Genomic DNA, 27,676 nt, shown 5'->3' with positions numbered 1-27,676 from the left:
TTTAGTTTCTCTTTGTACTGACATATTAACCATGATAGAAGCCGTCATTGAGACAAGCACTCCTGTTCGTATGAATAGGCCTATTACAGCTGAACAGATATGGGAAAAACAAAAAGCCACTTCAGTTTATGTTTTAACTATTTTCCCTTTTGAAAATAAAGTCCAGCTATTCACTGATCACAGATATATGGCTGTTTTCATTTGAAATTATACCACTTTAAATCTAAAGAGGGAAGGGGAAAGAATCCTTTGATTTGGGAATTAGCATTTCACTAGCCTGTGTTTTACCTTCAAAGGTCGGTGAGGGGCTAAATACATGCAGATCCCTTTGATGTTGCTCAGGTACGGTGTGTATCAGTGTGTAATGGTAGACAGAAGTAACGGGGAGACAGAGGCAGGTCTGTGGAGGATAATACACCACGCTGCGTGTTAACTACAGATTAGATCAGAGATGGTCCTGCTGCGTGTTAACTACAGATTAGGGCAGAGATAGTCCTGCTGCGTGTTAACTACAGATTAGGGCAGAGATGGTCCTGCTGCGTGTTAACTACAGATTAGGGCAGAGATGGTCCTGCTGCGTGTTAACTACAGATTAGGGCAGAGATGGTCCTGCTGCGTGTTAGCTACAGATTAGATCAGAGATGGTCCTGCTGCGTGTTAACTACAGATTAGGGCAGAGATGGTCCTGCTGCGTGTTAACTACAGATTAGGGCAGAGATGGTCCTGCTGCGTGTTAACTACAGATTAGGGCAGAGATGGTCCTGCTGCGTGTTAACTACAGATTAGATCAGAGATGGTCATGCTGCGTGTTAACTACAGATTAGATCAGAGATGGTCCTGCTGCGTGTTAACTACAGATTAGGGCAGAGATGGTCCTGCTGCGTGTTAACTACAGATTAGGGCAGAGATGGTCACGCTGCGTGTTAACTACAGATTAGGGCAGAGATGGTCCTGCTGCGTGTTAACTACAGATTAGGGCAGAGATGGTCCTGCTGTGTGTTAACCACAGATTAGGGCAGAGATGGTCCTGCTGCGTGTTAACTACAGATTAGGGCAGAGATGGTCCTGCTGCGTGTTAACTACAGATTAGGGCAGAGATGGTCACGCTGCGTGTTAACTACAGATTAGGGCAGAGATGGTCCTGCTGCGTGTTAACTACAGATTAGGGCAGAGATGGTCCTGCTGCGTGTTAACTACAGATTAGGGCAGAGATGGTCCTGCTGCGTGTTAACTACAGATTAGATCAGAGATGGTCCTGCTGCGTGTTAACTACAGATTAGATCAGAGATGGTCCTGCTGCGTGTTAACTACAGATTAGATCAGAGATGGTCCTGCTGCGTGTTAACTACAGATTAGATCAGAGATGGTCCTGCTGCGTGTTAACTACAGATTAGATCAGAGATGGTCCTGCTGTGTGTTAACTACAGATTAGGGCAGAGATGGTCACGCTGCGTGTTAACTACAGATTAGATCAGAGATGGTCCTGCTGCGTGTTAACTACAGATTAGATCAGAGATGGTCCTGCTGCGTGTTAACTACAGATTAGGGCAGAGATGGTCACGCTGCGTGTTAACTACAGATTCGATCAGAGATGGTCCTGCTGCGTGTTAACTACAGATTAGATCAGAGATGGTCCTGCTGCCTGTTAACTACAGATTAGATCAGAGATGGTCACGCTGCATTTTAACTACAGATTAGGGCAGAGATGGTCCTGCTGCGTGTTAACTACAGATTAGGGCAGAGATGGTCCTGCTGCGTGTTAACTACAGATTAGGGCAGAGATGGTCACGCTGTGTGTTAACTACAGATTAGGGCAGAGATTGTCCTGCTGCGTGTTAACTACAGATTAGATCAGAGATGGTCCTGCTGCGTGTTAACTACAGATTAGGGCAGAGATGGTCCTGCTGCATGTTAACTACAGATTAGGGCAGAGATGGTCCTGCTGCGTGTTAACTACAGATTAGGGCAGAGATGGTCACGCTGCATTTTAACTACAGATTAGGGCAGAGATGGTCCTGCTGCGTGTTAACTACAGATTAGGGCAGAGATGGTCACGCTGCGTGTTAACTACATATTAGATCAGAGATGGTCCTGCTGCGTGTTAACTACAGATTAGGGCAGAGATGGTCCTGCTGCGTGTTAACCACAGATTAGGGCAGAGATGGTCCTGCTGCGTGTTAACTACAGATTAGATCAGAGATGGTCACGCTGCGTGTTAACTACAGATTAGGGCAGAGATGGTCCTGCTGCGTGTTAACTACAGATTAGGGCAGAGATGGTCCTGCTGCGTGTTAACTACAGATTAGGGCAGAGATGGTCCTGCTGCGTGTTAACTACAGATTAGGGCAGAGATGGTCCTGCTGTGTGTTAACCACAGATTAGGGCAGAGATGGTCCTGCTGCGTGTTAACTACAGATTAGGGCAGAGATGGTCCTGCTGCGTGTTAACTACAGATTAGATCAGAGATGGTCACGCTGCGTGTTAACTACAGATTAGATCAGAGATGGTCCTGCTGCGTGTTAACTACAGATTAGGGCAGAGATGGTCCTGCTGCGTGTTAACTACAGATTAGGGCAGAGATGGTCACGCTGCGTGTTAACTACAGATTAGATCAGAGATGGTCACGCTGCATTTTAACTACAGATTAGGGCAGAGATGGTCCTGCTGCGTGTTAACTACAGATTAGGGCAGAGATGGTCCTGCTGCGTGTTAACTACAGATTAGGGCAGAGATGGTCCTGCTGCCTGTTAACTACAGATTAGATCAGAGATGGTCACGCTGCGTGTTAACTACAGATTAGATGATCCTGCTGCGTGTTAACTACAGATTAGGGCAGAGATGGTCCTGCTGCGTGTTAACTACAGATTAGGGCAGAGATGGTCCTGCTGCCTGTTAACTACAGATTAGATCAGAGATGGTCCTGCTGCGTGTTAACTACAGATTAGATGATCCTGCTGCGTGTTAACTACAGATTAGGGCAGAGATGGTCCTGCTGCGTGTTAACTACAGATTAGATCAGAGATGGTCCTGCTGCGTGTTAACTACAGATTAGGGCAGAGATGGTCCTGCTGCGTGTTAACTACAGATTAGATCAGAGATGGTCCTGCTGCGTGTTAACTACAGATTAGGGCAGAGATGGTCCTGCTGCGTGTTAACTACAGATTAGGGCAGAGATGGTCACGCTGCGTGTTAACTACAGATTAGGGCAGAGATGGTCCTGCTGCGTGTTAACTACAGATTAGGGCAGAGATGGTCACGCTGCGTGTTAACCACAGATTAGGGCAGAGATGGTCCTGCTGCGTGTTAACTACAGATTAGGGCAGAGATGGTCCTGCTGCGTGTTAACTACAGATTAGGGCAGAGATGGTCCTGCTGCGTGTTAACTACAGATTAGGGCAGAGATTGTCCTGCTGCGTGTTAACTACAGATTAGGGCAGAGATGGTCACGCTGCGTGTTAACTACAGATTAGATCAGAGATGGTCATGCTGCGTGTGTGTGTGTGTGTGTGTGTGTGTGTGTGTGTGTGTGTGTGTGTGTGTGCGTGCGTGCGTACATGTGTGTATTTCATTAGGATCCCAACTAGGCCAAAGCAGCAGCTACTCTTCCTGGGGTCCACACAAAACATAAAAACATGACATAATACATCACATTAACAGACAAGTACATAACTACATAACAGGACATAATGCATAACATTAATAGACAGGTACGGAACTACATATATTTAAAATAATACACACTTTCATATTCTTATGCCTTAGCAATCCATGCAGCATGTGCTCATAATAACGGCTACACTGCAGTAGCCGTTTTTTACTATTACAGGGTCCTCATCCTAATCTCTCCGAACCAGTTGTTCTGTAAACACTAGCGAAAATCTCACAACATAAATCTCACAACATGGTTCTCCAGTTTGACTTCAATATTATTCATAATAATAATGTGATTCATAGATGGTACTGAATGCAAGTGCAACGAAAACAACAAAGGAAATGTTCCACAGTTCTCACCCTAGCAACTGTGCCATTCAGCTCATAAATGAGCTACAGGTGGAGTTTCCTCCAGCTAATGTTTCAATGTAATCATTCACTTTAGCTACATAGTTGAGGTGACTAAACTGCTTGGAGTGACCCTGGATTGTAAACTGTCATGGTCAAAACATATTGATACAACAGTAGCTAAGATGGGGAGAAGTCTGTCCATAATAAAGCACTGCACTGTCTTCTTAACAACAATATCAACAAGGCAGGTCCTACAGTTCTGTTGCACCTAAACTACTGTTCAGTAGTGTGGTCAGGTGCCACAAAGAGGGACTTGGGAAAATTGCAGTTGGCTCAGAACAGGGCAGCACGGCTGGCCCTTAAAAGTACACGGAGAGCTAACATTAATTACATGCAGGTCAGTCTCTCCTGGCTCAGAGTGGAAGAGAGATTGACTTCATCACTGCTTGTTTTTGTAAGAGGTGTTGACAAGCTGAATGTACCAAGCTTTCTATTTAAAATACTAGCACACAGCTCGGTCACCCACGCATACCCCCACAAGACATGCCACCAGAGGTCTCTTCACAGTCCCCAAGTCCAGAACAGACTATCGGAGGCGCACAGTACTATATAGAGCCATGACTACATTGAACTCTATTCCACATCAGGTAACTGATGCAAGCAGTAGAATAAGATTTGTAAAAAACAGGTAAAAATACACCTTATGGAACAGCGGGGACTGTGAAGAAACACACACAAAGGTACAGACATATGCATATGCACACAAGCGCTAGCACACGCACTCTACACACACATACATTGTAATATTGTTGTATGGTGGTATTAAACATTTTGTATTGTAGATATGTAGTGGTGTAATAATGTCATATGATGTACTGTTTTATCTCTTGTTTTATATGTAATGTAAGTGCTTTAATGTGTTTGGACCCCAGGAAGAGTAGCTGCTGCCTTGGCAACAGCTAATGGGGATCCCTAATAAATACAAAATACAAATGTGGACTTTTTAGAGATCCATCACCCCACTCCGTTCAATACATTTAACAGAGTCATCATCAGATTGGGGCATCTCCGAAGTCTTTCACCCCCTGCTCATAGCAATGAGCTACAGATGGAGTTTCCTCCAGCTAAGGTTTCAATTTAATCCTTCACTTTAGCTATATATGTGGACTTCTTAGAGATCCATCACTCCACTATGTTCAATACATTGAACAGTCATCATCAGATCATTGTGTGTGTTTGTGTTTGTGTGTGTGTGTGTGTATGTGTGTGTGCATAGCCAGGTCACCCGGGATACAAGTCTGTATTCAACGTCCGTCCACGTCTGAGGACATCGGGAGATGACGTGGAGACCGGCCAATAGGGGCAACAGTGAGCGCCGTTACCTTCAAGTAGGTTAATGGGGACTTTTGGGGAAATGTACAAATGGGAAAATAAATAAACATAAATATGGGTTGTATTTACAATGGTGTTTGTTCTTCACTGGTTGCCCTTTTCTTGTGGCAACATGTCACATATTGCTGCTGTGATGGCACACTGTGGTTTTCCACCCAGTAGAAAATTGGGTTTGTTTTCAAATTCTTTGTGGATCTCTGTAATTATTTGATTATATGACACAAGCACACACACACACACACACACACTCAAACACACACACACACACACTCAAACACACACACACTCAAACACACACACACACTCAAACACACACACACACTCAAACACACACACACTCAAACACACACACACTCAAACACACACACACACTCAAACACACACACACTCAAACACACAAACACACACACACACTCAAACACAAACACACACTCAAACACACACACACACACTATTCTTGTCTGATGTATCGGATGCAGTCAGTCTCTAACCTACATTACTACAGGAGAACTTAATTACGGATCTTCTACAGCAGTGGTTCCAACTCCAATTCTCCAGTCTTCCAATTCTCCAGTCTTCCAATTCTCCAGTCTTCCAATTCTCCAGTCTTCCAGTTCTCTAATTCTCCAGTCCTCCCATTCTCCAGTCCTCCCATTCTCCAGTTCTCCAATTCTCCAGTCCTCCACTTCTCCACTTCTCCAATCCTCCAGTCTTCCAATTCTCCAGTCCTCCAGTCCTCCAATTCTCCAGTCCACCAATTCTCCAGTTCTCCAATTCTCAATTTCTCCAATTCTCCAGTCCTCCAATTCTCCAGTCCTCCAATGATCCAGTTCTCCAGTCCTCCAATTCTCCAATTCTCCAGTCCTCCAATTCTCCAGTCCTCCAGACTTCCAATTCTCACATTCTCCAGTCCTCCAATTCTCCAGTCCTCCAACTATCCAGTCCTCCAATTCTCCAGTTCTCCAGTCCTCCAGTCTTCCAATTCTCCAGTCCTCCAGTTCTCCAATTCTCCAGTCCTCCAATTCTCCAGTCCTCCAACAGAATACATTTTATTGTAGCCCTGGACAAGCACACCTGATTCAACTAGTCAACTAATCATCAGGCCCTCAATGAATCAGGAGTGTTTTGTCTGGGCCTACAACAAAAATGTGTGCTGTTGGGGGTACTGGAGGACTGGAGTTGGGAACCACTGTTGGGGGTACTGGAGGACTGGAGTTGGGAACCACTGTTGGGGGTACTGGAGGACTGGAGTTGGGTTGTTGGGGGTACTGGAGGACTGGTGTTGGGAACCACTGTACTACAGCACAGAAACAGAAACATGTAATCCCGCTTTGGCTCGTCCCCAGATCAGGTGTATGAGTGGTAAAATTACTCTTGGCATTTTGCACACCAAGTCCTCGGCACGGCTTGTGCAAACACAGTTCAGAGATATAAATATAATATAATATGAATATAAATATGTTTTTCTGTTGTTATTTTACTCTTTATATGGAAGTTGGGTTGATTTTTTAAGAACACTTTTAATACGTTTCAACCTACACAAGATAATAATATACAGTGCATTTGGGAAAGTATTCAGACCCCGTGACATTTTCCACATTTTGTGATGTTACAGCCTTATTCTAAAATGGATGAAATATTTTTTTCCCCTCATCAATCTACAAACAATATCCCATAATGACAAAGTGAAAACCTTATTTACATATGTATTCAGACCCTTCGCTATAAGACTCGAAATTGAGCTCAGGTGCATCCTGTTTCCATTGATCCTTGAGATGTTTCTACAACTTGATTGGAGTCCACCTGTGGTAAATTCAATTGATTGGACATGATTTGGAAAGGCACACACCTGTCTATATAAGGTCCCACAGATGACAGTGCATGTCAGAGCAAAAACCAAGCCATGAGGTCAAAGGAATTGTCCGTAGAGCTCAGAGACAGGATTGTGTCGAGGCACAGATCTCGGGAAGAGTACCAGAAAATTCTGCAGCATTGAAGGTCCCCAAGAACACAGTGGCCTCCATCATTCTTAAATGGAAAATGTTTGGAACCACCAAGACTCTTCCTAGAGCTGTCCGCCCGGCCAAATTGAGCAATCGGGGGAGAAGGGCCTTGGTCAAGGAGGTGACCAAGAACCTGATGGTCACTCTGACAGAGCTCCAGAGTTCCTCTGTGGAGATGGAAGAACCTTCCAGAAGGACAACCATCTCTGCAGCGTTCCAACAATCAGGCCTTTATGGTAGAGTGGCCAGAGGGAAGCCACTCCTCAGTAAAAGGCACGACAGCCCGCTTGGAGTTTGCTAAAAAGCAGTTAATGGATTCTCAGACCATGAGAAACAAGATTCTCTGGTCTGAGGAAACCAAGAATGAACTATTTGGCCTGAATGCCAAGCATCACGTCTGGAGGAAACCTGGCACCAACCCTACGGTGAAGCATAGTGGTGGCAGCATCATGCTGTGGGGATTGGGAGACTAGTCAGGATAGAGGGAAAGATGAACAGAGCAAAGTACAGAGAGATCCTTGATGAAAACCTACTCCAGAGTGCTCAGGACCTCAGACTGGGGCGAAGGTTCACCTTCCAACAGGACAACGACCCTATGCACACAGCCAAGACAACGCAGCAGTGGCTTCGGGACAAGTCTCTGAATGTCCTTGAGTGGCCCAGCCAGAGCCCAGAATTGAACCCGATCAAACATCTCTGGAGAGACCTAAAAATAGCTGTGCAGCGAATCTCCCGATCCAACCTGACAGAGCTTGAGAGGATCTGCAGAGAAGAATGGGAGAAACTCCCCAAATACAGGTGTGCCAAGCTTGTAGCGTCATACCCAAGAAGTCCCCTGTAGCTCAGTTGGTAGAGCATGGCACTTGCAACGCCAGGGTTGTGGGTTCGTTTCCCACGGGGGTCCAGCATGAAAATGTATGCAGTCGCTCTGGATAAGAGCGTCTGCTAAATGACTAAAATGTAAGACTCAAGGCTGTAATCGCTGCCAAAGGAACTTCAACTGAGTAAAGTGTCTGAATACTTATATAACTGTGATATTTCAGTTTTTTATTGGTAATCCATTTGCAAAATTTCTAAAAACCTGTTTTTGCTTTGTCATTATGCGGTGTTGTGTGTAGATTGATGAGGAAAAAAACAATTTAATCAATTTTAGAATAAGGCTGTAACGTAACAAAATGTGGAAAAAGTCAAGGGGTCTGAATTCTTCTTTCCGAATTAATAATGCCAGTATATGCTTATTTCTCAGGAGGGGTTTTGGGTTGCAGGCATTAGCTGACAAACATGCTGTCTTAGCACTTTAGCATTGCTTGATGCATTGTCTAAATCACAATGGCTTCGACTCCCTTGCGTCCCGTAGTTTATCCCCCTTAACTTTTACTGCAAACAATCACTCATCTGTCCATATAATGCCATTCATGTGCCCATTATGGTTCCGTCCTGGCTCACATTAAACAGTCCATCATTCAGCATGTTTACAGCCCAGCCGGTCGTTACCCTGCCGACGGAATGAGGGAAGAACAGGCCTATGAGGGAAAAGAGGAGAGGAGGGGAGGGGAGGGGAGGGGAGGGGAGGGGAGGAGAGGAGAGGAGAGGAGAGGATCCAGAGTTCGGATGATGATGAATAATCTCCCTAAGATCAAAGCGAGGATCTGAGGATCTTAATCAACCATTTTAGAGCTGCATGTTTTACAACGAGAGACGATTTAAAAAGGTCTATTTAGACATGAAGGGAACAGTGATGTGGAGTGTGTTTTATCCACATTAAACACTCACTAATTAGATATACATGACCTGTCATCACCATCTCCAGATCATCCCACTGAATCAGGGAACAGAACCGAAAACGTAATTTTTTCAAGGAATAGAATCAGAACAGCAAATAAAAGTGATCTGTTCCGGAACAGAACCGTTATTTTAAAAGCATGGGAACCGGTTATTTACTTTATGTTCCAGGCATTTTTTTTTCACAGTTCCACAAAAAAACACAGCAAAGTGCCTATGCAAAGCCCCCACTCTGTCAGAAACGTATTCCAGTGTCTGCCTGCCTCCAGTGTCTGCCTGCCTCCAGTGTCTGCCTGCCTCCAGTGTCTGCCTGCCTCCAGTGTCTGCCTGCCTCCAGTGTCTGCCTGCCTCCAGTGTCTGCCTGCCTGCCAGCTGAACATGTTTTGCCAGTGTTTAGGTCCCTCCTCTGAAGCATAGTCTTAGTAGCCTGCTGATGTTACAAGCGTGATTACGAAAAAAAATAAATATATATATTAGAGAAGAATGGATGAACCTTTTCAATGCTAGTTAAGGATACTATAGTTATCACGTTTCACATTTGGATTTATTAACTACAAAAAGGTAAGAGTCTCCCGAGTGGCGCAGTGGTCTAAGGCACTGCATCGCAGTGCTAGCTGTGCCACTAGAGATCCTGGTTTGAATCCAGGCTCTGCTGTAGCCGGCCGCAACCGGGAGACCAATGGGGCGGCGCACAATTGGGGCAGGGAGGTAGCTCAGTTGGTAGAGCATGGCGTTTGCAACGCCAGGGTTGTGGGTTCGATTCCCATGGGGTATGAAAATTTAAAAAAAGAATAATGTATGCACTAACTGTAAGTCGCTCTGGATAAGAGTGTCTGCTAAATGACGTAAATGTAAGACTTCTGGTGCCACATTCAAAGTTCCGTCATAGAAGCTGCTCCTCCGTAGGGATAATTCTGTGGGCTTTAATACAGATAATGCTCATGCGTGTCATAATAATGCAGATAATGTCATAACAAGATGCCCAAAGCGTCCACCATCTGTAGTTCTCTGTCCGCAAAGTTTGTCGCATCTCAGTCACCCTACACTCGTCTGTCCAATGCATGTCAATAGCTTGGCCTCTCCATAGCAAGCTGCTCTATCAGCACTGATCGGTGAAGTCATTTAATGTCGAGCTACATGTAAAATCAAATTGATTTCAGAGGTTTAAAAAGGAACAGAAAATAACACTATAAACTGTTTGCTTTTTGGGGGGGGTTCAAACAGTTGCAGAACTTTATTTTGCTGGTTGGAACAGTGGAACGGAATGAAAAAAATATATATATATTTACATTTTTTGTCATTTAGCAGACGCTCTTATCCAGAGCGACTTACAGTTAGTGATTGCATACATTTTTCCCATACAATGGTTCTGTTCAGAACGAAACAATTGGAAAATCATTTTGGTTCCAACCGCTGCTGTGAATACAATATCAGCTAATTAACCTACCTTTCTAACTTCCTTTACTCTCTCTCACGCTCTCTCCCTCCCTCCCTGGCAGTCTCTCTCTCTCCCTCCCTGGCAGTCTCTCTCCCTCCCTCCCTGGCAGTCTCTCTCCCTCCCTCCCTGGCAGTCTCTCTCCCTCCCTCCCTGGCAGTCTCTCTCTCTCCCTCCCTGGCAGTCTCTCTCCCTCCCTCCCTGGCAGTCTCTCTCCCTCCCTCCCTGGCAGTCTCTCTCCCTCCCTCCCTGGCAGTCTCTCTCTCACGCTCTCTCCCTCCCTCCCTGGCAGTCTCTCTCTCTCCCTCTGTCATGTTCGTTGAATGACGGGACAGACCAAGGCGCAGCGTGATATATGTACATGTTTATTTACTGATAAACACCACAACAAAACAACAACAAACTAACCAAGGTAGCGCACACACAACATACCTTACATGGAACAAGATCTCTCTCTCTGTCTCTCTGTCTCTCTCTCTCTCTCACTCTCTCTCTCTCTCTCTCTGTCTCTCTCCCTCTCTGTCTCTGTCTCTCTGTCTCTCTCTCTCTCTCTCTCTCTCTCTCTCTCTCTCTCTCTCTCTCTCTGTCTCTCTCTCTCTCCCTCTCCGTCTCCGTCTCTCTCTCTCTCTCTCTCTTTTCTCCTTGACTTGTCTTCCATCTTCTATAATTTTGCCCAATTTCATCTTGTCACCAAACTGATTTCTCTGCAAAGTGATGACATATCGTGTCGGGACTTCAAGGATGGTCAAGTTAATGAATGGCCACCAGATGGTCCTTATTAGGCTAATGTGCTCCCCTCTCCCCAGCCCCTCTCCTGGGTAACAGCTATGCTCTGTGCTCTGCTCTGGCAGCCAGCACCAAGTGTATGTGTGTGTGTGTGTGTGTGTGTGTGTGTGTGTGTGTGTGTGTGTGTGTGTGTGTGCGTGAGTGTGTGTGCAGGAATGAACTCTAAAAAGCCACATTTGATCAGGTTAACATGCCTCAACAGAGGCAGGACTCTTGACTTTCTCTCTCTAACATTTAATGAACCCGCTACCACAGACAGACCTCTAACCTCTCCACATCACCCCTGGCTCGCCCTGCTGTCTCCTGGGCTGACAGCTAGACACCAGCTTTAACATGACTCCTATGAAGTCTTTAAGTGTAGCCTAGCCTAAGACCATGACTCTCATGAAGTCTTTAAGAGTAGCCTAGCTAAGACCTAGTGAAACGGGAGCAATGGGTTAGAGAGCGGAGAGAGTGTGTCTCTCTGAGACTAAGGTTCTTTCCCAGCAATCTGACAGTGTCTTAACTGCCCTCATTTATAATCCACACTCATGCTGTTGAGTAATTACACACTGATACAAAGACCTTCGTAAAACTCTGGAATTATGCGAAACATTGTAATTAATTAAGCTTAATTTATTACATCGTCATCCTACAGGGCTGGTGTGACTGAGTGTTTGGCCTTATGGTGTAGAGAGCTTTTGTTGTATAGTGAGGGAGGAGATGGAGGGAGGAGATGGAGGGAGGAGCGGGAAGAGAGATGGAGGGGGGGGTTCTTTTATAGGGAGGGAGGAAGAAGGGAAGGGGGAAAGGGAGGGAGGGAGGAGAAGGGAAGGGGGAAAGGGAGGGAGGGAGGAGAAGGGAAGGGGGAAAGGGAGGGAGGGAGGAGAAGGGAAGGGGGAAAGGGAGGGAGGGAGGAGAAGGGAAGGGGGAAAGGGAGGGAGGGAGGAGGAGGGAAGGGGGAAAGGGAGGGAGGGAGGAGGAGAAGGGAAGGGGGAAAGGGAGGGAGGGAGGAGAAGGGAAGGGGGAAAGGGAGGGAGGGAGGAGGAGAAGGGAAGGGGGAAAGGGAGGGAGGGAGGAGGAGAAGGGAAGGGGGAAAGGGAGGGAGGGAGGAGAAGGGAAGGGGGAAAGGGAGGGAGGAGGAGGAGGAAGGGGGAAAGGGAGGGAGGGAGGAGAAGGGAAGGGGGAAAGGGAGGGAGGGAGGAGCAGGGAAGGGGGAAAGGGAGGGAGGGAGGAAGAAGGGAAGGGGGAAAGGGAGGGAGGGAGGAGAAGGGAAGGGGGAAAGGGAGGGAGGGAGGAGAAGGGAAGGGGGAAAGGGAGGGAGGGAGGAGAAGGGAAGGGGGAAAGGGAGGGAGGGAGGAGAAGGGAAGGGGAAAGGGAGGGAGGGAGGAGAAGGGAAGGGGAAAAGGGAGGGAGGGAGGAGAAGGGAAGGGGGAAAGGGAGGGAGGGAGGAGGAGAAGGGAAGGGGGAAAGGGAGGGAGGGAGGAGAAGGGAAGGGGGAAAGGGAGGGAGGGAGGAGAAGGGAAGGGGGAAAGGGAGGGAGGGAGGGAGGAGAAGGGAAGGGGGAAAGGGAGGGAGGGAGGAGAAGGGAAGGGGGAAAGGGAGGGAGGGAGGGAGGAGAAGGGAAGGGGGAAAGGGAGGGAGGGAGGGAGGGAGGAGAAGGGAAGGGGGAAAGGGAGGGAGGGAGGAGAAGGGAAGGGGGAAAGGGAGGGAGGGAGGAGAGGGAAGGGGGAAAGGGAGGGAGGGAGGAGAGGGGAAGGGGAAAGGGAGGGAGGGAGGAGGAGAAGGGAAGGGGGAAAGGGAGGGAGGGAGGAGAGGGAAGAGAGAGGGAGGCGGGGGGGTTCTTTTATAGGGAGGGAGGAAGAAGGGAAGAGGGAAAGGGGAAAGGGAGGGAGGGAGGAGAGGAGGAAAATGATAATCAGACAGACTGTGTTTGTGAGAGGGGTGATGAGATGATAGAGGATCAGCAGGGGAGAGTGGGGTAGGTTGACACATTTCAACATTTAGCATCACTCCGACAAGGGAAATATAGTATTCTTTCTAACAAAGATATCTACATATATTTCAGGATGTTGTGTATCCCTGGAAATAATCAGAATTAATGTAAACGTTACAGTTTTGAAAACATAGCTTGTCCAGGAAAAGCGGTCCCCTTGGCACAACTTACCCCGGGTATGGGGTAAACTGGGGTAAAGTGGGTTATACTGGGGTTAACTGGGGTTAACTGAGCCGCGGAATAGTACCACTATGTTTTTAAAACCGTATCTCTTTATTTTCCAAACACAATTCGGCACAATCACGGTCGCTTTATTGTCATTTTAAGCATCTTGGAAACCCTACAATACACTTGTGTGTATTGGCCTATACGGAGAGGGGTAAATTGAAATATCTCTTACAGAAGAAATGTGGAAAGCATATGCAATAGCATGGTAGCAATTAAAAGGGAACAGTTTGGAAATTATGGGGAAATGATTAGACTAAAGGTGAGGACACAACAGTTCACGTGTCACAAGACTGACTCCAAATATTACACTGTTGATTTTATGTGCAATTTACATTTACTTTACTTTTCGCCATATTTGTTGATAACATCTAAAAAAATACTCTGGATACATCCAGAAACATAATAATTTGGGTCAGGTGCAACATAAGACCCAAAAAAAATTACAATGGTTTGAGTAAGAGGTGTAACTGCTGTCTCCAAGTGGCCACACACCTCTCCAAACTGTGGGTTTGAGTGAGAGCTGTAACTGCTGTCTCCAAGTGGCCACACACCTCTCCAAGCTGTGGGTTTGAGTGAGAGCTGTAACTGCTGTCTCCAAGTGGCCACACACCTCTCCAAACTGTGGGTTTGAGTGAGAGCTGTAACTGCTGTCTCCAAGTGGCCACACACCTCTCCACACTGTGGGTTTGAGTGAGAGCTGTAACTGCTGTCTCCAAGTGGCCACACACCTCTCCAAACTGTGGGTTTGAGTGAGAGCTGTAACTGCTGTCTCCAAGTGGCCACACACCTCTCCAAACTGTGGGTTTGAGTGAGAGCTGTAACTGCTGTCTCCAAGTGGCCACACACCTCTCCAAAGTTAGCACAGTTTCTACGTAATTTCAATGCACTTTTATGACAAAGAGCTTTCAACAATAATGGGCTGTTTTGAGCTCTCCTAGCTGTGCCGTTGAGGAACTAGAGCAAGCAGATTTGCCGTTGTTTTGTTTGGAACACAGCCCTGCATTCCCCGCCATCACACAATTACTGTTGTTGTTTACGCATTCCAAAAACGGTCCATTATAAATCACAATCTGGGTCAAGGTGGGCATCATTTGAAAACGCTTGTTCCATTGCCAACATGACTAGCTAAGTTATAAAATACGATCTCACAGTGTTAGGCTTTCACAAGGCAATTCAGAGAAACAGATTGTAATGTTGGGTGCATATAGAATAGTCATGAGTGCATTCAGAGGTGTGGTCCGTGGCAAATTGTCTGCACAATAGAATAAACATAGGCTCCTTCTGTTCAGGACAACCCAGGGAATGATGCCATGTCATCTGGTAACTGTACATCAAACATAGAGATCATAAATGTTTGACACTGTGTATTACGTGAGTTTTATGATATGGAAATGTGAAGTGCACATTTAGACTTGCTTGTATGACATCAAAGCGGTATTTATTTAAAAAAAATACATAGAGTCCTCGTAATTTACAGATTCTCCCCTCACTCAGAGAAACATTTTGCAAAAGTTGCCCAATTAGCGGGAGGGATCTAACGCAGTGCCCCAGTTCATAACGGCTGTCAGTCAAAACCCACAGAGCGCTGTGAAGCGGAGAACCAGAGCTCTGACTACATGTACAGAATGTTGAAATCAAATCAAATTGTATTGGCCACATGCGCCGAATACAACAGGTGCAGACATTACAGTGAAATGCTTACTTACAGCCCTTAACCAACAGCGCATATTTTTTTTTTTTTTAATAAAGTAAAATAAAACAACAACAAAAAAGTGTTGAGAAAAAAAAGAGCAGAAGTAAAATAAAATAACAGTAGGGAGGCTATATATACAGGGGGGTACCGGTGCAGAGTCAATGTGCTGGGGCACCGGCTAGTTGAGGTAGTTGAAGTAATATGTACATGTGGGTAGAGTTAAAGTGACTATGCATAAATAATTAACAGAGTAGCAGCAGCGTAAAAAGATGGGGTGGGGGGGCAGTGCAAATAGTCTGGGTAGCCATGATTAGCTGTTCAGGAGTCTTATGGCTTGGGGGTAGAAGCTGTTGAGAAGTCTTTTGGACCTAGACTTGGCGCTCCGGTACCGCTTTCCGTGCGGTAGCAGAGAGAACAGTCTATGACTAGGGTGGCTGGAGTCTTTGGCAATGTTGAGGGCTTTGACTGTGCAGCTACTGCATTAGGCGCTTATCAGTGTCCAAATCCATTTTCAACCAGTTTACGGATGTAAAGGGTTACCACAGGCTTGACACCTAACAAACACTTTTAGCATAAGCCAGGCCCCGTTGTTATCACATATCCCAGCAACATTGGCTCAACCATTAGCTAAACTTACCCCATGGCAAACATTTTGGCTATATTAGCCCACACAGCTACAAGGATGCACTTTAATGCTAGGATAAGGACCTCATATTGAAGCTGACACACAAAAGGGTTCTTCTGCTGTCCCCATAGGAGAACCCTTTTTGGGTTCCAGGTTCTACAAAGAACCCAAACGGGTTCTACCTGGAACCAAAAAGGGTTCTTTAAAGGGTTCTCCTATGGGGACAGCCGAAGAACCCTTTTAGGTTCTAGATAGCACCTTTGTTCTAAGTGTGTATAGGATCCCAACTGATGTATAGAACAATCTTTAAATTATCTACTTTGGTTTAGATACAACCATCATGAAACCTCTAACAAAATACATTTATTTGACTTGGTGAAAATCTTTTTTTTTGGACATGTGGTTTCGTCTTTTACAGACTCCATGAAATGATGACCTCTTCCGAGATATTTGGTCAAATTAATAATTTTGTGGGTATGGTTTCCCAGAAACAAGGGTTGGCTCAACTTGCCCCACTCTCCCCTACACCTAGATGAATTGTTCATATTAAGGTTTTCCACTTAATAGTATCCAAACGTAGGGCTAGATTCAACCCGTAGCGCGTAAGAGCCAAGCTGTAGGGCGATTGGAATTTAAAGGCCACGTTCCCGCGTTCGCAGAGACAGCCGTCACCGTTAACGTTGCATCATTTACATTTACGTCATTTAGCAGACGCTCTTATCCAGAGCCACTTACATTATTTTTTATACCCCCGTGGGAATCGAACCCACAACCCTGGCGTTGCAAACGCCATGCCCTACCAACTGAGCTACCTCCCTGCCGGCCATTCCCTCCCCTACCCTGGACGACGCTGGGCCAATTGAAGCACCGCCCCATGGGTCTCCCGGTCACGGCCGGCTACGACAGAGCCTGGATTCGAACCAGGATCTCTAGTGGCACAGCTAGCACTGCGATGCAGTGCCTTAGACCACTGCGCCACTCGGCATATGTCGGCTCAATCGGAAATGATGTAGAATAGCGGACCCAGAGTATCCAAGGGAGGTGATAGGTTGGAATGAGGAGGACCCATGATTGTACAAAAACAATACTTTAATTTTTTACAGATTGCAGGAATTATTACAGACTAAGGCTGCCTCAACACAAATTACCTTTTACATTTCAATTGAGCTATAGCGTGGATCTTCCGCGCTATGGATTGAATCTAGGACGCACTCTACTGCATATAAATTCAGGCTACACATCACATATCCCTAACAACGAGACCACATTTGACCAGCTGACATATCAGTGTAGCACTCAATAATGTATCACTATCTTGTTTTACAGTTTTCAGAAGTGTTTTTCACATCTTTGATAAATGGCCTCTTAAAGCCCCCATGCAGTCTTGTTAATAGTATTTTTTAAATCATCACTGCATTTCTAATAAATCACTGTGTGTTTATGTAATGAAAATAATTCCATGTTTTATTTTTTATTTCCCTGAGCCTCCTTTGCCATTGAAACGCTCAGTCGGATCGTGTGGGCGCGTTGATACAAACTGTTATATATTTACATACACAGCCCTGATTTGGCAGATGTTTTTTTTGTTTAACCTTTGTTTAAGCAGGGAGTCATGCTGAGACCACGGTCTCTTTCGCAGATGATCCCTGCATGAACACATCGTCTAGACTCTAGACTAGCGCTTACGCCTTCAAAGTAGGAAGATACATAGGCAAATAAAAGATGACTGGTCATTGGTCAGAATAATCAGATCATGCTGTGGGCCAGTGGCCGTAGTAACCTCAGGAAGGACTCTCTCCGTGGTGTGACAGAAGCGCTGATACCACCATATTCTGGGATGACAAATGGAAGTGGAATACTTCTGGAGGCGATCCCAGGGATGCTGGGGGGCTCACCACATACCAAAGGCTTCTAAGACATTTTGATTTCTGGGTGTAGTTACCCTTTAATTCAACTTTGCACCAGCCAGAGACCATTGTTTGGCAAGCAATATGTCTGTAGCGCTCATGGGATTGCAGAATTTGCATAACAAATGGCCGCTGGATTGACGCAAATAATCATGATATAATTCTGCCTGGTAAGCATACACTACTTTTTATATTGTACAAAAATATAAACGCAACATGTAAAGTGTTGGTCCCAAGTTTCATGAGCTGAAATTGAAGATCCCAGAAATGTTCCATAAGCACAAAATAGTATTTCTCTCAAATTTGGTGCACAAATTTGTTTACATCCCTGTTAGTGAGCATTTCTCCTTTGCCAAGATAATCCATCCACCTGACAGGTGTGGCATATCAAGAAGCTGATTAAACAGCATGATCATTACACAGGTGCACCTTGTGCTGGGGACAATAAAAGGCCACTGTAAAATGTGCAGTTTTATCACACAACACAATGCCACAGATGTCTCAAGTTTTGAGGGAGCGTGCAATTGGCATGCTGAATGCAGGAATGTCCACCAGAGCTGTTGCTAGAGATGTTAATTTCTTTACCATAAACCGCCTCAAACGTTGTTTTAGAGAATTTGACAGTACGTCCAACTGGCCTCACAACCGCAGACCACGTGTAACCACGCCAGCCCAGGACCTCCACATCCGGCTTCTTCACCTGCGGGATCGTCTGAGACCAACCACCCAGACAGCTGATGAAACTGAGTATTTCTGTCTGTACTAAAGTCCTTTTGTGGGGAAAAACTCATTCTGACTGGCTGGACCTGGCTCCCCAGTGGGTGGGCCTATGCCCTCCCAGGCCCACCAATGTCTGAGCCCCTGCCCAGTCATATGAAATCCATAGATTAGGGCCTAATTTATTTATTTTAATTGAAAGTGTTCCATGTTGCGTTTATATTTTTGTTCAGTTTAGTTTAATTGAGAAGGTTTTTGGGAAAGCCTTTCTATCTACCAGAAAATGGTTGTCATAACATTAGCATCATCACTAACGGCTAAACAAAGTGATGTAATAACCGTCAAAATAAATTTGGAGTCACGTGATGATATGGTGCGTGATCCTCCCACTACGACTCGGGAAAGCATGCAGTTTATTAGGCTACAGATGAAATAAGGTATGATGAACTTCACAGGGTGGTAAAATTGCACGGTGGTGAGCTGGATGCTCCTTTACAATAAATATTGAGGGTCTTATTCTGGTGACATGATGATCGTTGCTTGACTGCACTGTATCTCCGAGCTGCTAGCTAGAGCGTACGTACATTTGCTATTTAATGCAACAGTTTTCGTGACAAAACTATCAGTAGAGTTGAAAATGCGACGGAAACACATTGAACTTCATATTTTTATTTGGTACACGAAAACTTAAGCGAAAAAAGTACATTTTGTGTGCACTACGTCACCACACACTGATCTTTATCTGCAACAAGTACGATTGGTGGAAACACACCACTGGTGGGAATATGCGCATATTTTCATTTAGCTAAATCTAGAATATTCGCAGGAGAATCTGTCGCAAATTGGATGCAACCTTAGCTACTGATGCATTTTGTTCATGTCTTATGATGTACCAGGTTGGCATCACATAGGTCGTAGTGGTTGTTGATGTACTAACACAGTGATGGATGCCTCATCCGTTATTCCCCTCCCTCCCTCCCTCCCTCCCTCCCTCCCTCCCTCCCTCCCTCCCTCCCTCCCTCCCTCCCTCCCTCTCTCCTCCTCATTCCTCTATCTCCATCCTTCTTCTACCCTCCCTCTCTCTATCTCTCTGTATATAAATGGTATATATCTCTCCTCCTCATCTCTCTCTATATATGGTATCTCTCCTCCTCCTCATCTCTCACTCTCTATATATATATGGTATCTCTCCTCCTCATCTCTCTCTATCTCTCTCTATATATGGTATCTCTCCTCCTCATCTCTCACTCTCTCTATATATGGTATCTCTCCTCCTCCTCATCTCTCACTCTCTCTATATATGGTATCTCTCCTCCTCCTCATCTCTCACTCTATATGGTATCTCTCCTCCTCCTCATCTCTCACTCTCTATATATATGGTATCTCTCCTCCTCATCTCTCTCTATCGCTCTCTATATATGGTATCTCTCCTCCTCATCTCTCTCTATCGCTCTCTATATATGGTATCTCTCCTCCTCATCTCTCACTCTCTCTATATATGGTATCTCTCCTCCTCCTCATCTCTCACTCTATATGGTATCTCTCCTCCTCATCTCTCTCTATCTCTCTATATATATGGTATCTCTCCTCCTTATCTCTCTCTCTATATATATACGGTATCTCTCTCTCTCCTCATCTCTTTCTATCTCTCTCTCTATATATGGTATCTCTCCTCCTTATCTCTCTCTCTATATATATATATATGGTATCTCTCTTCCTCATCTCTCTCTATCTCTCTCTATATATGGTATCACTACATTGGCCCCGTGTAGCTCAGTTGGTAGAGCATGGCGCTTGCAACGCCAGGGTTGTGGGTTCGTTTCCCACGGGGGGCCATTATGAATAAAAGTATGAAAATGTATACACTCACTAACTGTAAGTCGCTCTGGATAAGAGCGTCTGCTAAATGACTCAAATGTAAAAATGTATCTCTCTCTACATATGGTATCTCTCCTCCTCATCTCTCTCTCTCTCACTATATATGGTATCTCTCCTCCTCCTCATATATCTCTCCTCCTCATCTCTCTCTATCTCTCTATATATATGGTATCTCATCTCTCTCTCGCTATATATGGTATATCTCTCTCTCCTCCTCATCTCTCTATAGATGGTATCTCTCTATATATGGTATCTCTCTCAATATATCGTATCTCTCTCTCTCTATATATATATATGGTATCTCATCTCTCTCTATATATGGTATCTCTCCTCCTCCTCATCTCTCACTATATATGGTATCTCTCTCCATATCTCTCTATATATGGTATCTCTCCTCCTCATCTCTCTCCATCTCTCTCTATATATGGTATCTCTCCTCCTCATCTCTCTCTATTTATGGTATCTCTCCTCCTCCTCATCTCTCTCTATATATGGTATCTCTCCTCCTCATCATCTCTCTCTATATATGGTATCTCTCTCTCCACATCTCTCGCTCTATATATATACATATGGTATCTCTCCTCCTCATCTCTCTCCATCTCACTCTATATATGGTATCTCTCCTCATCTCTCTCTATTTATGGTATCTCTCCTCCTCCTCATCTCTCTCTATATATGGTATCTCTCCTCCTCATCATCTCTCTCTATATATGGTATCTCTCTCTCCACATCTCTCGCTCTATATATATACATATGGTATCTCTCCTCCTCATCTCTCTCTATATATATGGTATATCTCTCTCTCCTCATCTCTCTCTATCTCTCTCTATATATGGTATCTCTCCTCCTCATCTCTCTCTATATATATGGTATATCTCTCTCTCCTCATCTCTCTCCTCCTCCTCATCTCTCTCTATCTCTCTCTATATATCTCCTCCTCATCTCTCTCTATCTCTCTCTATATATGGTATCTCTCCTCCTCCTCATCTCTCTCTATATATGGTATCTCTCTCTCTCTCTCTCTCTATATATATATATATATATATATATATATATATATATATATGTATATATGGTATCTCTCCTCCTCATCTCTCTCTATCTCTCTCTATATATGGTATCTCTCCTCCTCATCTCTCTCTCTATATGGTATATCTCCTCCTCCTCATCTCTCTCTATATATGGTATCTCTCCTCATCCTCATCTCTCTCTATATATGGTATCTCTCCTCCTCATCTCTCTCCATCTCTCTATATATATGGTATCTCTCCTCCTCCTCATCTCTCTCTATATATGGTATCTCTCTCTCTATATATGGTATCTCTCCTCCTCATCTTTCTCCATATCTCTCTATATATGGTATCTCTCCTCCTCATCTCTCTCCATCTCTCTATATATATGGTATCTCTCCTCCTCATCATCTCTCTCTATATATATGGTATCTCTATCTCCTCATCTCTCTCTCTATATATATACATATGGTATCTCTCCTCCTCATCTCTCTCTATATATGGTATATCTCTCTCCTCCTTATCTCTCTCTATCTCTCCTCCTCATCTCTCTCTATCTCTCTCTATATATGGTATATCTCTATATATATATGGTATCTCTCCTCCTCATCTCTCTCAATCTCTCTCTATATATGGTATCTCTCCTCCTCCTCATCTCTCACTATATATGGTATCTCTCCTCCTCATCTCTCTCTATATATGGTATCTCTCTCTCTCTTTCTCTCCCTCTCTCTCTCTCTCTCTCTCGCTCTATATATATATATATATATATATATATATATATATATATATATATATATGGCATCTCTCCTCATCTCTCTCTATATATGGTAAATATCTCTCTCTCTCCTCCCCATCTCTCTCTATATGTGGTATCTCTCCTCCTCATCTCTCTCCATCTCTCTCTATATATGGTATCTCTCCTCCTCCTCATCTCTCTCTATATATGGTATCTCTCCTCCTCCTCATCTCTCTCTATATATGGTATCTCTCTCTATATATGGTATCGCTCCTCCTCATCTTTCTCCATCTCTCTCTATATATGGTATCTCTCCTCCTCCTCATCTCTCTCTATATATGGTATCTCTCCTCCTCATCTCTCTCCATCTCTCTCTATATATGGTATATCTCTCCTCATCTCTCTCTATCTCTCTCTATATACTGTATCTCTCTCTCTCCTCATCTCTATCTCTCTCTCTATATGGTATCTCTCTCCTAATCTCTCTCTATATATGGTATCTCTCCTCCTCATCTCTCTCTATATATGGTATCTCTCTCTCCTCCTCCTCATCTCTCTCTATATATGATATATCTCTCCTCCTCCTCATCTCTCTCTATATATGGTATCTCTCCTCCTCCTAATCTCTCTCTATATATGGTATCTCTCCTCCTCATCTCTCTCTATCTCTCTCTATATATGGTATCTCTCTCCTCCTCCTCATCTCTCTCTATATATGGTATATCTCTCCTCCTCATCTCTCTCCCCCTCATCTCTCTCTATATATGGTATATCTCTCCTCCTCATCTCTCTCCCCCTCATCTCTCTCTATATATGGTATCGCTCCTCCTCATCTCTCTCTCTCGCTCTATACATGGTATCTCTCCATCTCTCTCTATATATGGTATATCTCTACTCCTCATCTCTCACTCTATATATGGTATCTCTCTCCTCCTCATCTCTCTCTATATATGGTATCTCTCTCCTCCTCATTTCTCTCTATATATGGTATATCTCTCTCCTCCTCATCTCTCTCCATCTCTCTCTATATATGATATCTCTCTCCTCATATCTCTCTATCTCTCTCTCTATATACTGTATCTCTCTCTCTCCTCATCTCTATCTCTCTCTATATATGGTATCTCTCTCCTAATCTCTCTCTATATATGGTATCTCTCCTCCTAATCTCTCTCTATATATGGTATCTCTCTCTCCTCCTCCTCCTCATCTCTCTCTATATATGATATATCTCTCCTCCTCCTAATCTCTCTCTATATATGGTATCTCTCCTCCTCATCTCTCTCTATCTCTCTCTATATATGGTATCTCTCTCTCCTCCTCCTCATCTCTCTCTATATATGGTATATCTCTCCTCCTCATCTCTCTCCCCCTCATCTCTCTCTATATATGGTATCTCTCCTCTTCATCTCTCTCTCTATATATGGTATCTCTCTCCTCATCTCTCTCTCTATATATGGTATCTCTCTCCTCCTCATCTCTCTCTATATATGGTATCTCTCCTCCTCATCTCTCTCTATCTCTCTGTTTATTGCATTTTTGTGCCATGAGGGAGCCATCATCTATGAGGAAGTCACTGGCGTGTATATATCAAGCAGCACTCTCCCCTACACACACACACACACACACACAGGCTCTCTCACAGCTTTTCCTGAGACGACCAGCGCAGCATAAACACTCAGCACATCTCCATATAAATCAGCAGTGTGTAAACACTGCCTGGCCTAAGCTAACCCAGTTAAAAATGGCTGTGTCATATTCTCAGTGACACTAGACTCTCTTTAACATTCTAGTTTTACCCCCCGATGGTACTGCATTTATGCTGTCATGGAAGGAAGGTTGATATTCCTATCCAGTGTTGTGGTGTACAGTACTCTCCTGGTGTTTAGCAGAGATCTGTGTAGGTTGCAGGGGTGCGTCACTGTGATTCAACACACACACACACACACACACACAAGAGCATGGAAGTACACACACACACTGTCAGCGATGTCGGCAGGGAGCTGTGACAGATAAAATCTTCTCTCTGCCTTTTGGGGGAGTGTAGAGTGCATCACCCTGACAGTCTCTCATGTGGTGGGCCAGCCACTTCAACCCTGATAAGATAAGGGAGAGAGACAGAGAGAGACAGAGAGAGACAGAGAGACAGAGAGACAGATGGTGTATAGTACAGGATCCAGGGCTGGACAAACTGATCTGGGGCTCGATTCAATACATACCACTGAAGAACTGCTTTGTAGAGCGGTTGACATTTAAAGGTCATTTCCAATTTAGCCGACATGGAGTTTGCCGTGAATGAAGTCTCCGCGAACACGGGCTACAACGCAGATCTTCACCGCTACGGATTAAATTGAGCCCCTAATGGTGTTCTGCTGTAGTCACTCACTGGCTGGTTGGACTGGATCTCTTGGTCTGGTGTCCTCTCACAGTAACTCACAGTATCATAGCATGTATGCTTCTGTCTTTAACAGGACCAGATATACTGTCCGTTTATGAACGACAGGGTAACACATCATATTAAGGGGGGCGTATTACAGTGTAATTATATACGGTATGTAATTACACTGTAACAAGTATTGTAATTAATTGTGACAATTCAATGTAACACTGTAATAACAACATGTAATTCCAGAGGTGTATCAACTAATGGCTGTTACCATGCTTGTTACAAATGTTTCCGATAGCATCCCAACGCACCACATTGGTCAGTGTTATCCGGTATCCTTGGGACATCCTTACCCTAATCTCTAACCTTAACCCCTACCCTAACCTTAACCATAACCCTTACCTTAACCATAACCCTTAACCATTTTTACATAACATCCCAAGGATCCCAGATAGCACAGACTGCACCATATTTCAGCCTGCACAGACCACGTGATAAGTGTTAGCCAATTGAAAACCAACCACCTCATTGACATAGCTCTGCAATAAAGGGACCTGGAGTCTGATGCCCATGCCCAATTGCAAAAACTTGTGAGATAGTCATTCGTGCTTGCCAAATTGTAAAGCCTATTAAAATAAGGGCCGGGTTGTCAGGATGGGAAGTGTACTGTATAAGTATATATTCATCACGAGGAAGTACCCCTCAAGATACACTTACTTTTAACTAGCTAATTCCTGTAACCCCTAATAATGACAGATATTACACGTACTCTGTGGTGTACTAGTGGGTTTATCTTCTCACTTGGATGTGGAGAGGAACAGAACGGAACAGAACAGAACAGAACAGAACAGAACAGCCTAACAAAGTTGGGAGTGGAGTCTGTCGTCTTTTATTTTCTGTGTCGTCTGAGTGGTCGTCTGAGTGGTCGTCTGAGTGGACTGAAGCAGCTACATCAATAACCCTCTCTGTCACCTGATGGCCCTGTTGCTGCTGGAGGTCTGGAGGTGTGCTGGTGTGGCCGGCTGGCGGTGCCCAGGTAAGGCTGCCCACCGTGGGAAGGGGACCCATGAAACCCTCCTCTCATCTCCCCTGTCTGTGGGTGGGATGGGGGGTGAAACCTTTCATCTCCCCTGTCTGTGGGTGGGATGGGGGGTGAAACCCTCCTCTCATCTCCCCTGTCTGTGGGTGGGATGGGGGGTGAAACCCTCCTCTCATCTCCCCTGTCTGTGGGTGGGATGGGGGGGGGGGGGGGGGATGGGGGGTGAAACCTTTCATCTCCCCTGTCTGTGGGTGGGATGGGGGGTGAAACCTTTCATCTCCCCTGTCTGTGGGTGGGATGGGGGGTGAAACCCTCCTTTCATCTCCCCTGTCTGTGGGTGGGATGGGGGGTGAAACCTTTCATCTCCCCTGTCTGTGGGTGGGATGGGGGGTGAAACCCTCCTCTCATCTCCCCTGTCTGTGGGTGGGATGGGGGGGGGGGGGGTGAAACCTTTCATCTCCCCTGTCTGTGGGTGGGATGGGGGGTGAAACCTTTCATCTCCCCTGTCTGTGGGTGGGATGGGGGGTGAAACCCTCCTTTCATCTCCCCTGTCTGTGGGTGGGATGGGGGGTGAAACCTTTCATCTCCCCTGTCTGTGGGTGGGATGGGGGGTGAAACCTTTCATCTCCCCTGTCTGTGGGTGGGATGGGGGGGGGGGGTTAATAGCATTACTCTAATGGTATATTGTGACACAACTGAATATGTCTCCATAGAATGACCTCCTCTCCATTCCTTATTCTTTCTTGCTTATCTGTTCTCTCTTCCCTCTCTCATTGGCCTGGTAACAGCCTGCAGTATATTCCTTTGTTTAGTCATTTACCGACTTAGATGCACACCAGTTAGCCAATTAGGACTCTGGAGCAGGCACTTCAGTGGTTGGAATTAAAATCTATGTGCAAATAAACTCTCTTTAAAAAAACAATAACATTTCCTCTGGTCTTGGCTGTGCAGGCAGAGCTTACACAACGACAACGTAACGAATCCTACTTCTGCTCAAGCTCATTTAGAAACAGGAAACATTTAAGCAGCTATCAGAGAGAAAGAAAGAAATCAGACACTGTGATGATATTAAAAAAAGAAGCAATATACATATGTTTATTGTGTGATATTTACATATTTACAGTATGAAACAGCACTATGCGGTTATAATACACACTGACTCAGATTCCACAGCTATGGGTTAGTTAGGCCACAGTGGCAGGTTACCATGGTGTTTAGACTCTGGATCAGGAGTAGGCAACCTTGCTCCGGGAGTGCCGCAGACACTGGAAGACCAGGTGTGTTGTAATTGAGGCAATCACTGAACTGATCAATTAACTCAAGTATCTCAGTGTGGTGCCCAGTTGGAACAAAAACCTGCAACACTCCAGGAACAAAGGTTCCCTAACCCTGCTCTAGCATGTCAAGTACAGCTACAGTATTATATACATCTTTGGCTTCATAAAGGATGTTAGAACAACGTGAACGATGTACTATTCAGAGTAGCACAACTGAGAGACAGACAGCCGGGCAGTTCTGTTGTTGATCGAGGACTCTCCTGGCCCCGTTTATACGTGGCACTAACATACGTCCTTTGTCCTGATCTTGTCCTCATTCTAATTGTTGACCCACAGTTTTAGCTGTTGCATTTACACATTGGTGTTAAAATGTGTGTCCGCATTGTTAACAGATTTCCTGGCCCCTCCCTGTATGCAAATTGTTTGACAGATATTATTTGAAAACAATATACATTTTTTTTCATTTTAAGACACCGATCCTGATATAAAGATACAGTACTGGGTTACAACAACCTCACGAGACAGGTAGAGAGAGATGGAGAGAGAGAGAGAGAGAAAGAGTTAGAGAGGAAGGGAGGGAGGTAGAGAGAAAGAAAGAAAGAAAGAAAGAAAGAAAGAAAGAAAGAAAGAGAAAGAAAGAAGAGAAAGAAAGAAAGAAAGAAAGAAGAAAGAAAGAAAGAAAGAAGAAAGAAAGAAAGAAAGAAAGAAAGAAAGAAAGAAAGAAAGAAAGAAAGAAAGAAAGAAAGAAAGAAAGAAGAGAAAGAAAGAAGAAAGACTAGTGTAGAGATTAGATCACTGATACCCT

Source organism: Coregonus lavaretus (assembly GCF_964263955.1).
Source record: "Coregonus lavaretus genome assembly, contig: HAP1_SCAFFOLD_2209, whole genome shotgun sequence".
Taxonomy (NCBI): domain Eukaryota; kingdom Metazoa; phylum Chordata; class Actinopteri; order Salmoniformes; family Salmonidae; genus Coregonus; species Coregonus lavaretus.
This window is presented reverse-complemented; position numbering follows the sequence as displayed.